Source organism: Manis javanica, chromosome 7 (genome assembly GCF_040802235.1).
Source record: "Manis javanica isolate MJ-LG chromosome 7, MJ_LKY, whole genome shotgun sequence".
NCBI classification, from domain to species: domain Eukaryota; kingdom Metazoa; phylum Chordata; class Mammalia; order Pholidota; family Manidae; genus Manis; species Manis javanica.
Genome location: NC_133162.1, coordinates 33,741,348 through 33,754,019, shown reverse-complemented (window position 1 = coordinate 33,754,019; position 12,672 = coordinate 33,741,348).

Here is a 12,672-nt window from a genome sequence, read left to right as displayed (position 1 = left end):
TTTTAGTTTCCTGGGGCTAATACTGCTTAGTTTTTTCATTGTTTAGATTTCTTTGAACCTTTGGCTAAGTTTCCCCACGTCCTCTAATACATCAAAAGTGTTTCTCAGTACAATCTTCCTCATTAGTAAACCTGTCAGCTAGTCTCTAAGTTTTGTATTTTCCCAGGATAGTGATTCTTGAGCCTTCTTTCTCTTACTCTTCTTTAGGACCTGTGGCTCTGTACACTTCTGGCTATGGTTAAGGAAACCAGGAAAGCTTAGAAGGTAGTGATGGCCACATTTCTACTGTACGTTAGGTATTTGGTTCCACATTTGTATTCAGCCACCTTTCCTTACCTGTCTCCTTAAAAGAACAATGCCAACATTTGATTGCCTGTCCAAAAGCAATTGTAAGATGGAGGCATGACATACTTTGCCTGGGTCCTACCAAAACTTTGATGTTGCACTGGGATTGGATGGAATATCTTGGACAGATTGTGTGAGATTTTGATCTGAGTGTTGCTGAAGTAAATTTTACAGTGCCCCCTGAATTTACTCAGGCCCTCAAGTTTTATGGTAGCCCAAAGGATGTATGAGGAGGAAACAGAATCCTCCAAGCATCTCCCAAATCTTGTTATGCCATTCAAAGCCATGCTTAAAAGTGGTCAGTTTCACCTGATTGTTTATAGTTCATAATGCGTGATCAAAACCGAAAGTTTCTGTGATGAATGCCCTTGTACTGTTCACCATGTAAGAATTTATTCACTATGTAAGAATTCGTTCACCATGTAAGAACTTGTTCGTTATGCTTCAGAAGATTGGAGACTGAAGAGAGTTAGGCTTGAGATGGATTAATGATTGTACATTGAGCATTGACCCCCCTATACTGAATTTTATTGTTGTTAACAACCATTTAATCAATAAATATGAGAGATGCCCTCTCAAAAAAAAAAATAAAGTCTATTAAATTAAAAAAACAAAACAAACAAACAAAAAAAAGTGGTCAGTTTCATGATTCAAAAGGAGTCCTGAGGATTCCCTGAATATCAACTCTATTTGAAAAAAGCTGCCTGAGTTTCCACCATTATTGCTCTAATCTCTACCGTCTAAGGATCTGTCATTGACACTCACATTTCTCTTGGGAGAATCACACTTTACACTACACCTGGGCTTTTTTACTTCAGGGGGAATATGTGAGAACTGCTTTCCAGAGAGCAGGCAGAGGGAGGAGGCAGGGAAGAAACTCCTCCACAGGGCTGCGGCCCACCCCAGCCTGCGGCGGGGGGGCAGGGGAGTGGGCCTTCTGTTAGCAGGCCTGTCAGTGGACAGCAGTGCCAGGGAGGGTGGGGGAACAGAGACCCGCAGCTCCTCTTTATCATCATCCCTCACCCTGATTTCTCACTCCCAAGTCCCATGAGGAATTTTCTGGCTTCATTTTGTGTCCTGACAGCATAAAGTAGATGACAGATAGGGTGGGCTCAGCTTTTCCGCTTCTTCCCTGCCCACAGCATGGCTCACAGAAGAGACCATCCCTAGTCTGAGCTGACTTACACCTGGAAACTAGAGAGGATGTCTTACAAGGACGCCAGCACCCCCCTGTGGCACCCTGAAAGCGCAGGCGTCTCCCTGCGGCCCACAGCTGCTGCTCAGCTATGATTGGCCACAGCTGCACCAGAGGCTTAGCCCATGTCCACAACTGAGGAGCTTCGGGGCCTGCTGGGGTGCTCCCAACTGTCTGATCCGCCCAGACAGTAGGGCCAGTCCTCCCACTGAAAGTCTCTGCCTCTTTTAAAGGGGAAAATTCTGGGCAAGTTTATCCCAGAACTGATGCAGAATGCTGCCCAGGCCTGCTTCTGTAGATGCCATCCTCTCCGGGTGTTTTCCCTCCGTCCCCTCTGGCTTTCTCTCCCTCTCTCTCTTTCAGTCCCTTCCTTGTCTCCCTTTGTTCCTCTTTCACTTGTGTTCTCCATACATATCTTTCCCTTCCCAAATCAAGGAGGCATGAAAGCAGTGAGACAAACCTCGATGCTGAAAGGTCTGAGCTGGGTACCTTCACCTAGCGTTAGTTCTGCAGATGTGTGTGCTTGTTTCCTGACAGCTTCATGTCATGTAGAGGAAGAAGGGACCTGGTTCATTTTCCTAGAAGAATGTGGACCCTGGTGCCCCCTCAGTGATTGAAAGCATGAGTTTGCCCCAAATTAACAATATGGGTCTTTGCCCCCCAGGTTCTGTCCATGACGATGACCTTGAGCTGGTTCTCAATATTTATTAAAAGCTTAGTTGACCCTAACTGTAGATCAAATTGATATTATAGGCATGCAGAGGAAAACAAAGAACCATCCAAGGAATTTGTGAACACAGTGCTGTACTGCACACCCTGGGTGGGGTGTAGACCAGGGATTCCTGAGCTGCAAAATCTCCCCCTTTCCTTAGGTGGTTTGTGGTCAGTAGTGATTGTGGTGAAGAAATTCCCAAACCATTTTGAGTGTGTTGTAGTAAATGAGTAACCAGATTAGTATTTGGGGAAACTAGGATTTTATTGTGAGAGAAGGGAGATGTCAATATGGAATAGGGGAAGGAGAGGAAAAATGTTTGGCTGGACTAGAATTGGAAGTATCAGTACAAACGCATATGGATTTTAAAAATAGATGTGTATTTACCAGTTCTGTTTAATCCAAAGGCCTAGAAGCAGTGACACTCCAGTAATAATGAGCTTTAAATGGTACCAGAGCTCCTTGGGGAAATGGCGAATTTCAGGGGTAGGGACAGGAAGATAGAAGGTGGGTCTGGAATGTCTTACACAAAGTAAGCAAACCTCAAGGAGTTATCAAAAAGATGTAGGAGCCATCCTAAGGGGCTCATATTGGTTAAATTTGGGTCAACTGCAGCATCAAAAAGAATAGTTAAAGTCATAAATAATAACACATTAAATAAAAGATCAATGAGTCCATTAAGATACTAAAATAATAGTGATAATAATAATAATAGGAATAAAGTGTGGGTGAGATGGGAAAACTCTCTTTTATAGAATCATGCCACCCAAAAAATATAAAAAAATATTAGAACTAGGAAATTATCATTTGCCAACCACCATTTGATAACTAAGATAAGTAAAAGTTCATCAATAGATACTTACCCACTGGATAAAATGTTAGGGCACAGGTCATACAGTCATGAAACATCTTCTCACAGGTATCCATTCCTTAGAAGAAAAAAGTACTTCTGTACCAAATGATCACACTTAACATTATCTAAAATGAGACAAACCAACTACGTGTGCCTTCTCATGTGAGGCGCTGAGGCAGACACCAGGTCCCCTCCGTAATACTCCTGCCAAACATTTAACATGAACCTAACTGTGAAGAAACAATCAAGTTTGGGAAGAAACCCAAACTGGAGGACCATACTACAAAATAACTTGCTGTATGCTTAAAGAAATATCACTATCATGGCAGACAGGAAGAAAAAAAGCTGTTATGACAACTAAATTGAATGTGTGATCTTAGATTGGCTAATTAATATTTAATAAAACTATAAAGGGCATTTTGGGGAAAATCTGGGAAATTTGGATATGGAGCCTATATTAGATAATAGGGCTGAATTGAAATTAAATTCCCTGAGTGCAATGGTTATATTGCATTTATGCAGCACAAAGTCCATGTTCTTTGGACATAAATGCCTGGTATGTAGCTGTGAAGTGCTTTGATGACTGCAACTTACTCCCAAATGATTTGGGAGGTATGGGGGGGAAATGTATTTATATGAAGAAAATGGAAGAAGTGATAAAATAACCTGGCACAAATATGATAAAATATTAACTGAATTTTCTGGATAAAGAGTATATCGATGTGCATTGCATTATTTTATTCAACTTTTCTGTAGAACTGAGAATTTTCCAAATAAAAACTTTTGGGGGAAAGCAAGCTTATGGCTAAAAACAAATGCATGGAGGCTGTGTGATACAGTCTATTCGATCCAGTAAAGCCCATGTTTGAGCCTTGGCCAGTGTTGGTAGCCTCTGAAAACCACACTTTCTGGGATCAAAAAAAGGGAAAGGATTGAAACCTTCCAGGAGACAGTTGCTGACAAGCAGGTACATGTGGGTGATTCCTCTAAGGCCCCTGGGACCTGGTAGGGTGAGGAGACTCACCCTGAGTGACTGAGCTCCAGCCCCTGCCCTGGAATAGATCTTTCTGATGAAATCCCGGATGGTTCCACTAAAATAAGTTCCTATAGATCAAATCTCCATTACACAGAGTGCTGAGTTCCCATGGGAATATTCCAGAATTATATGATGAGGTCCATGGCCATGTGTCCTAAATCTAGCTGCTCATCATCATCACCTGCAGGGCTTGTTAAGCACAGGGCCGCACCCACCAAGTTTCTAATTCAGTCACTCTGAAGAGCGTCCCAGAATCCATATTTTTAGAGAAATGTCTGGGTACATCTAATTTGGAAATGGGGACTGAAACCTCAGGATAGGTGACTTTTAAGGAGCTTCCCTACTCCTGATGTATCTCTAGGTGTATTAGAGAATATAAATAAAGACACCCTCAAGAAACTGTCCTTTGATCAATCTAGCCATCTGATACTAAATCTCTTCTGTCTGATTCAGTCTGCAATGTAATACTGCACTGGAGTGGATTAAATAAGCGAGCCACATCTTAGGTCTTGAAGTTGGAATGGTACTTCCAAATGTCGCAGACGCTGCTGTTTGATCAGGAATGTGGTCTGCATGCCTTCCAGGCAGGGCCTGCCTGCGCCAGGCTGGCAGATTCTCAGCAGGGCCCAGCCTCTGTCTCCCCCAGCTTCTGAAAGCTTTGTCTCTGCCATGTGGGAAGGAAGCTGTCTAGGTCTAGGAGTACAGCAAAGTACTGAATACATCCACGAAAGCTAGGAGAGTGGAATCAGGGATGATTAGTACCGAAAAGGAGTTGCAGATGGCCCGGTTCCCCTCTCTGACTATTGTAGAGGTGGAGGAGCTGAGATCCAAGCTCTGTCACATAGCTGGGGAGTATAGCGATGGGTCTCACCTAATGACTCAGAGTCTGGGGGGCTGCAGGGCACACCACAGTCCCCCCAGGTTATTGGTGTTTGATCCAAACACCCCTCAGTTTTAGGCATGAATTTTAGTAGTGAAGATACTACTTCAGGAAGAACTACTTGGCAAGCATTCAGGAAGTGGAAACTGCCAAGAGCTAATTCAGAAAATTTAGGCCAAGTTATCTATGGCAAACGTATGCCTAATAGGTTGTGGGATTTTTTTTCCTCCCCTTTATTTTTTCCTCCCCTTTATTTTTTTCCTTGGATCATTCCCCCTGAATTAATGCTTTCAGTGTCTGCTTGCCCTTAAAAGACAACATTGTTTAGGAATTTATGAAAATGCAGATCATTTCATTTGCTATCAGGTTTTGCCTGATTTGGGCAAACTAAAAACTAAAAGAGAAAAACAAACAAAAAAACTCACATGGAAAATCTTTTAAAATTATTATCTTATGACTCCACTTAAAAATGGATATTTAAAATTTGTTACTCAAATATTTATGTGCTAGGTATTGGGGATACAGCAGTGAAAAAAATATGCTAAAAACCTAAAAGCCCTTCCCTCTTGGAAACTATAATTTAGTGGCTAAAATATTAGAGGCAAATCCAACAGGCAATTTGTAGTGATTGCATCAATAAAAATAATTTTAAATGTTACCCATCAAACACAATAATGTTATGTGAAAGCAATGTTATATATAATAGATTTTCTTGTTCTTAAGCAAGACTATGGAATTACAAGATACTGGATAAAATGATTATATATATTTGCTCATCTGTGTTGTTCTTTAAGAGCTAAAACAAGCAAAGCAAATTGACCTGTCCAAATACTAAGTTTTAGAAACTTTGTGTCTCTTAATGAGGCTTCCAGGACTTAAAAGGGTTAGCAGTGTTTGCTTTGGACCAAATTGATGGGGCAAAAGAACCCTTTTCCTTGGAGTTAGGGGGATTCTACTCAGAATCCTTTTGGTTTCAAAGAACAGAGATCTACTCGAATATTCTCAAGAAAAGGGGCCTTAGTTATGAAAACCCAAAAGGGAAACACAACAAAATCTGTGACCGGAGCCCAAACAGCCACAACTCACTGGGATGGGATAGGAAGCCCCAGAGCCCTCGGGAACAGAGGCTTGTGTCTGCAAGGGTCTCTCATTTTCTCCTCTCTCTCTCTTCCCTCCCTCTCTAATGGCTTCTTGGCTTTTCTTAATGCACCTACTTTCCCTCCGTTCTCTCCTTGGCTTTCCTGCATGGTTTCGATTTCGCCTTTCCCCCAAATCTCACCTTGAACATGGGGCCATAATATCCACCCTATGTCAGTTCTGCCGTGCTTTTCAATGGAGATGCCACCACCACTACCCACCCGGCAATTTCCCTTGGAGAATCTTAGTTTAGATTCTCAAGAGAGAAACTAACTGATCTGGCTCATGTTCTGAAGCCAGGCCATCTATAAGCATAGGTTGCTAGCTAGTTTATGGATGGTCCCCTCACTGGGTCGGGTATCACTCCTGGCCCCATTAATCATAGCCACCGTCAGGTGGTATAGAATGCTCTTTGAGGACAGTAGCACCTATAAATGAGGCACATTCCACCGGAAGGCAGTGTTTGGGGCAGGCACTCTGAAATTGGTTTAGTATTGTGGTGGTATTTTAGTACTGTGGGTGGCCTTTGGGGATGCTCAAGGTGGCTCCTGAACCCCGTGGATGTTGTGTCCTAGGCAAAGTCAAGAAGTGGGGGTTTAAGAAGCCAGAACTGGAATTCAGGAACCCAGTCTTAAAAAAAAAAAAACTCTGGTTGTCTGTGAACACAAATGAAGCAAAATGGGGAGGGGTGAGCTGCCTGATTTAGGTTCCCTGGCATCCATTGCTCTTGAATCCATCTCGAATCTCAAATATTTGGGTTCAGGTAAACTTAGGCCAGGTGAACCTCTGGCAGTGATTAAAAGGAAAGGCACTCCATAGGGTAATTTTCAGGCTGAGCTCACAGTGAAACTTCAGTTAGGGAAGTCTTGTTGGCAAATTTCTGCTTAGAATGGAATCTGCTAAGAACAGGTACTAAGATTTGGTTTAAACCATCTAGAGAAGATGGTTGGAGCCACAGAAAAGTATAAGGGGCCAAAAATTAATACCAGAGTGTTCTTTTCAGAGAGAGGTTAGCTGAGAACTATGTCCTGGAATCTCAAGTGGGCTTATAAGGAGATGGAGTATTTTAGTATTCCAGGAAAAACAGAAGAGCCGGGTAGAAGACTGCTGGGCCTTTTGATCAGGCAGAGTTACATACAACAGGTTCGCAAAGCTGGTAATTGATGAGGCCTGTGCCGACACTGAATGTGGGTGAGTGCAGAGTTGAGCATGCCAACTTTGGGATCAGACAGCAGCTTATGGAGCTGAATGATTTTGGGAAGTCTCAGTTTCCTCATTTGTAACATGTGGATAATATCTATTTCTCACGATTGTTAGGAGGTTAAAACTATGTTATCTCTAAGTGGAAATGTTGGCTATTATTAAATGAACTACAATCCCTATAGTCAGAATAGTTGCCCATCACTTTTGACAAAACATATTACCATGCAGTATTTCATTTGGCTTTTGCCATTTGGAACTGCATTCCTTCACCATGCAATGAGCATAAATTAGGAGAAAGGGAAAATGCTTTCAATACTTCTTTTGGAGTTACTTCTTTCTCAACTCTTTAATCTAGGCTCAAAACTTCTGTTCTGGAGTTGAGGACTAAAGCCCCTGGGAAAGGCAAAACTTGAATATACATTCACACTAGAATTCTAAATGACTGATATAAGATTTTTTCTTGTGAGAAATGGTGGTGGTAGAAGGGCATGGGTGGGGAGGAAGAAGACGTAAGCATACTGAGTGCTTAAAGGGAACAAAAATGTGTGAAAATAAGGTAAGGGAACCACAGACCGAGTCCCCACTTTTTCTTAAGACCAGCTTGGCCTAAGTTTTTCTCAAAAGGTGCTCTGTTAAATTCTACAATCTCTTTTAGAAGTTCAGAGTGTGAACTAGTTGTGAGAAGTCCTGGAGCCAGGAAGATGCCCTTGCTTCAGTTAGCTCAGCATTCCCAAATTTATTGCTCACAGAACTCCTTAGACAAATATCCTATCAGCTGATTAAGGAACCAGGAAATTCTGTCCCAAATCTAATCAAGGAAGGGTACATCCCATCCTAACCTCTCAGTTTTCTCTCCTTGGCTTTAGTGAAGTCAGGATTAGACAAATAAGATAATTATCTTCAAATATGTAAAGATTAGCCCTTCAGACAGAGGGATTTAGATTTGCTCTATATAGCTCCAAAGAATATAGCAAGGATTGGTGGCTGGATTCCAGGAAAGTGGACTTCACTTCTGAATGAGAGAGAATTGTTTTAAATTGCCTTATTTTCTAGAAAAGGTGCTGTAAGCATATGGTACAAAATTCAAAAGGAGTTAATACCAAGTGAGGATGTGGGTCAATAGAAATGCTTACACATTGCTGGTGTACCCTTTACACATTGGAAAAAGTGACCTTTTACATATTCCGTGACCTTGCAGGATATACCCCAGAGAAATTCTTGCATACATGTCCCAAGAGATGTGTATTACAAGAATGTTCTGGGAAAGACTATAAAGGCTTCAAACTGTAAATGTCCAAATGTCCACCAACAGGAGAACGGATAAATATAGTATTTCATACAGTGGAAGAGTATATAGTGATAGAAGTGTTACAGATATATGCAGCACCATGGAAAAGCTTGGAAACTTAATGCTGATATGAAAAAAGTAAGCTGTAGAGGACTATGTATAGCATGATAGTTTTTATAAACTCAAAATCAAGCCAGATGAAACAATATATTGTTTAAGAGCGTATCTATAAATTATTTTTAAAAGATAGTAAGAGACAGTATTATTCATAGAGACAAAAGGTGGAAACAACCCAACTATGTTTCAACTGATAAATGGATAAATAACATGTGAATATAAGGAACTATTATTTGGTAATAAAAAGAAACTAAGTAGTGATACCTGCAGCAATATGTATGAATTTTTAAAAACACTATGGTAAACAAAAGAAGCAGGTCACAATGACTGCCTTTGTATGAAATTTCAGACTAAATAAATCCATAGAGACAGAAAGTAGATCGCTTGTTGACTAAGGGGTGGGGTAGGGGGTACCTGGGGGAGATGGGGAGTGACTACTACTCTGTATAGAGCTTCTAGTAAGGTAATAAACATGCTCTAAAATTGACTGTGGTGATGGTTGCACCATTCTATGAATATAGCAAAACCCACTGAGTTGTATACACTTTTAAATGGGTGATTGTATGATGTGTGGATTATATCTCAATAAAGTTTTTATAAAAAGTAGCTAGAAAATAATAGACATGAAATTCAGGAAGGTGATACTTGCAGGGGAAGGGAGGCAAGTGCAAGAACGGGGTAGAGGAAAGGCCCACAGTTAGCCTCCGTTGAGATGAAAATGGCCTAGTGGTGAGGTGCACTCCCTAGAAGGATTGGTTAGTATTTCAGTTTTAAAAATTATACTATGTACCTTGCATGTATGTTGCACGTATTATTTTGTAGATGTCCACTAATCCATAATAAAATTTTAATACAAAATGTATAAAAAGCATTTAGTAAAAGTAGATCTCACCTCCCTTTGCCCTGGTTTGAAGGCAGACACTGTTCTCTGTTTCTTCTGTGTCCTTCCAGGGAGTCTGCATCTACAAACATGCCGCTTGTGTACTTACTCAGAAGCGACTGCAGGCTCTTCACACTGTCTCACACATGGTTTCAGAGAGAAACTTGGGGAAGTTTCCAAACCTGTATCCAAAGTGGCCTTTGTCACGTTAATGGTCTAGAGGTTTTCAGTCCTGTTTGGGAAGAATGCATGTTCTGGAGTCAAATGCCTCTCTTGGTTAGCCTTGAACTTGCTCCTTTGCTGGATTCTGACCTGTGAACAAAAGGTCCACCTTATCTAAAATGGCATGCTTCCATCATCCTTTTTCTGCATTGTTTTTCTTCCCAGTGCAGCCTGGCACAGCGTGTATGCATTTATTTAAGTATTTATTGCTCATCTCCCCCACTAGAAAGCAAGCTCTGTGACAGCAAGGACTTTGTTCCATTGCCATGCAGGTGCATTGCAGTAGGCACACACTGGATATTTACTGAATGGCTTAACAAATAAACAAATGAATGCCCAGTTTGAAATCCCAGCTCCATCATGTACTAGTTGTAAAATCCTAGGCAAGTTACTAAATCTCTCTTTGCTGCATGTTCCTTATCAGGATAATGGTATAATAGTAGCTGTAAGGATGAAATCAGTTTATACATTCAAAATGCACTTAGGTCAGGGTCTGGTTCTAGTAGCATTAGTTATATGTTGGCTTTTACTATTCGAATATCCCAATGTAAGGATTACCATAATTTATTTAATAGTTCTTCTATTTAGGTTGTTTCCAAAAAGAGCTGCAATGCAAAACTTTGTACATAAGGCCGTTTTGTATATGGGCAAGTCTAGTGGTTGGATGAATTTCTGGAACTGTCATTTCTGGGCCCAAGGGTTTTTGCATTTTTGATTTTGAGTGATGACGTCAGCCTTAAGTTGATGAATAATGACGAGTGGACCTGGGCCACACTGGAGGATGGTGCTCTGTGATACTATACTCGCTTACTTAGTCACCAGGCTATGTGACTGGCTGTGTTCCATACTATTATTGGCTAAGTCCCAGACATATTTGTCAGATAAAAATGCAAAGCTAAAATGTTCCATTTTATGTCCAATTGGTGGTAATAGGGAGAAATACCCTTTTAACTTATTTTAAACTAACAGCCCATTTTTGATTCACATTGTAGGATTTTTTTTTTTTTTTGCCAGGGCAGGGCGGCTTGCTTTATTTTTTGGATGTTTTTTAAGGTAGTTGATGTAAAAATGTTAAAAACATCCAGTGTGCCTTTTAAAAAAAACGTGTGGTCAATTATGTGAACTTTCCCTATACGGATTAAGTTTTATATAATGATTAGGGTGGAGGGTGGGTCAAGAAATATTGTATTTCTTTTTTTTTTTTAACTTTATTGGCTTCTTTTTTTTGACCTTGTTGAGTCTAGTCAATAATCCACATTCTACAGCCACTCAAATGTCAAAATGTTTCAAAAACATAAAAAAATAAAGAAATGAATAGAAGCGTCCTTGTTCTTTAAATTATTTCTGTGTTGCCCTGAACTGTAAGTGAACCCTCCTTGCTTATAAAAGAAGCAGCTGTTCATGCAATTGAAACCATGGTTCATTACAAGCTGACCTCGATGCAGGAGTAAAACTTCCTCTATTTTACTACGACTATTCAGACAGGGACTGGAGATAAACAATAATCAAAATCAGGATGGAACTTGACTGGGAAACCCTCTATGTTCTTTGGCAGAATTATAGCAGCTCTCGAATTGCCAGGAGTGAGGCAATGTGAAGTGACCCTCAAACATTCCCTTCTGAAATGCAGTGGGTCCAGGCTGCCAACTCTGAGCAGACAAAGGCTGATTGTAATGACTTCTTAAGCATATACTTATAGAAACATTAATTATCACCAACCCTATTTTAAACATTTATAGAAAGCTGAGATGAAAGGGCCCTTTTATATCCATTTTTATATTCCCCCTTGCAAGAAACTATGATTACCCTGTTGTTGTGTTTTTCTTCCTCCTTGGAATTCTTACTTCTAGGTCTTATTCTTTAAATACTAAGTTTGGTCTGAGGCTTATGTGCTTACCAAGTTAGATATGTGAAGATAGCCGGGAAATGAAATGGGTAAGTGCGTGTGACGATGGAGGAAACACACAGCCATGTGGGAGGTTAAGGGCCTCTGGAGCAGGGAAATGACTCATTTTGGAAAGGTGGCCATTCAGTTTGCTGAGGTACCAGTAGAAGCCAGTTTCAGATTGAACTGGCTAAAGTCTAAAGTAGTGGTTCCCAAACATTAGAGTTCGTCAGAATTTGGGGGTAGGGCTGCTTTAACAATGAACATTGTGAGATCCCACCCTGAGGAATCTGACTCGGTTTATCTGGATAGAGAACTGACCCATGCTTCTGGGGATTTGGGTGCAGGTGGCTTGAGGTCACACTTAAGAGGAAACTGGCCTGAAGGTTAATCATTCCCAGCCTGTCCCTCTAAAGACCTTCAGCCATGTGTCCACTCAACCTACATTTACATTCTCCCTTTCTGGATGCCAGCCCTACTGTCTCCCTCCCAGGTCTCTTCTGTGGCACACTGCATCATGGACTCCAGCTGACTCCCACCAAGGTCTGTGGCAGGCCATGGGCAGCTGTGTTCTTGGCAAAGGCTGTCCATGAAGAATGCTTTGACCTCTTGAAGTCAATTGTAATTCTTCATAGACTCATGACAAAAAGAGGAGAGAGAAAAAGAGATCGCAGGTCAAACTATACACTGACAAGGAATAGATGTCCTTGGCCTGCAGGGGGCTGGACTGAGCCTGGTGGGGTGATTGGGAGACCTGGACTTGCCTGGTAGGGCTGGCAGTTCAATGGGCACAGCGCAGATTTGGGAACCTATATAAAGAGCCAGACTGTTTGTTCGAAGAAATCACGAGGCTGCAGAAATTCCACTGAGCCTACAAAATGAGACTCAGCTCTGCTCTGGATTTCCAGTGCCCACCCCT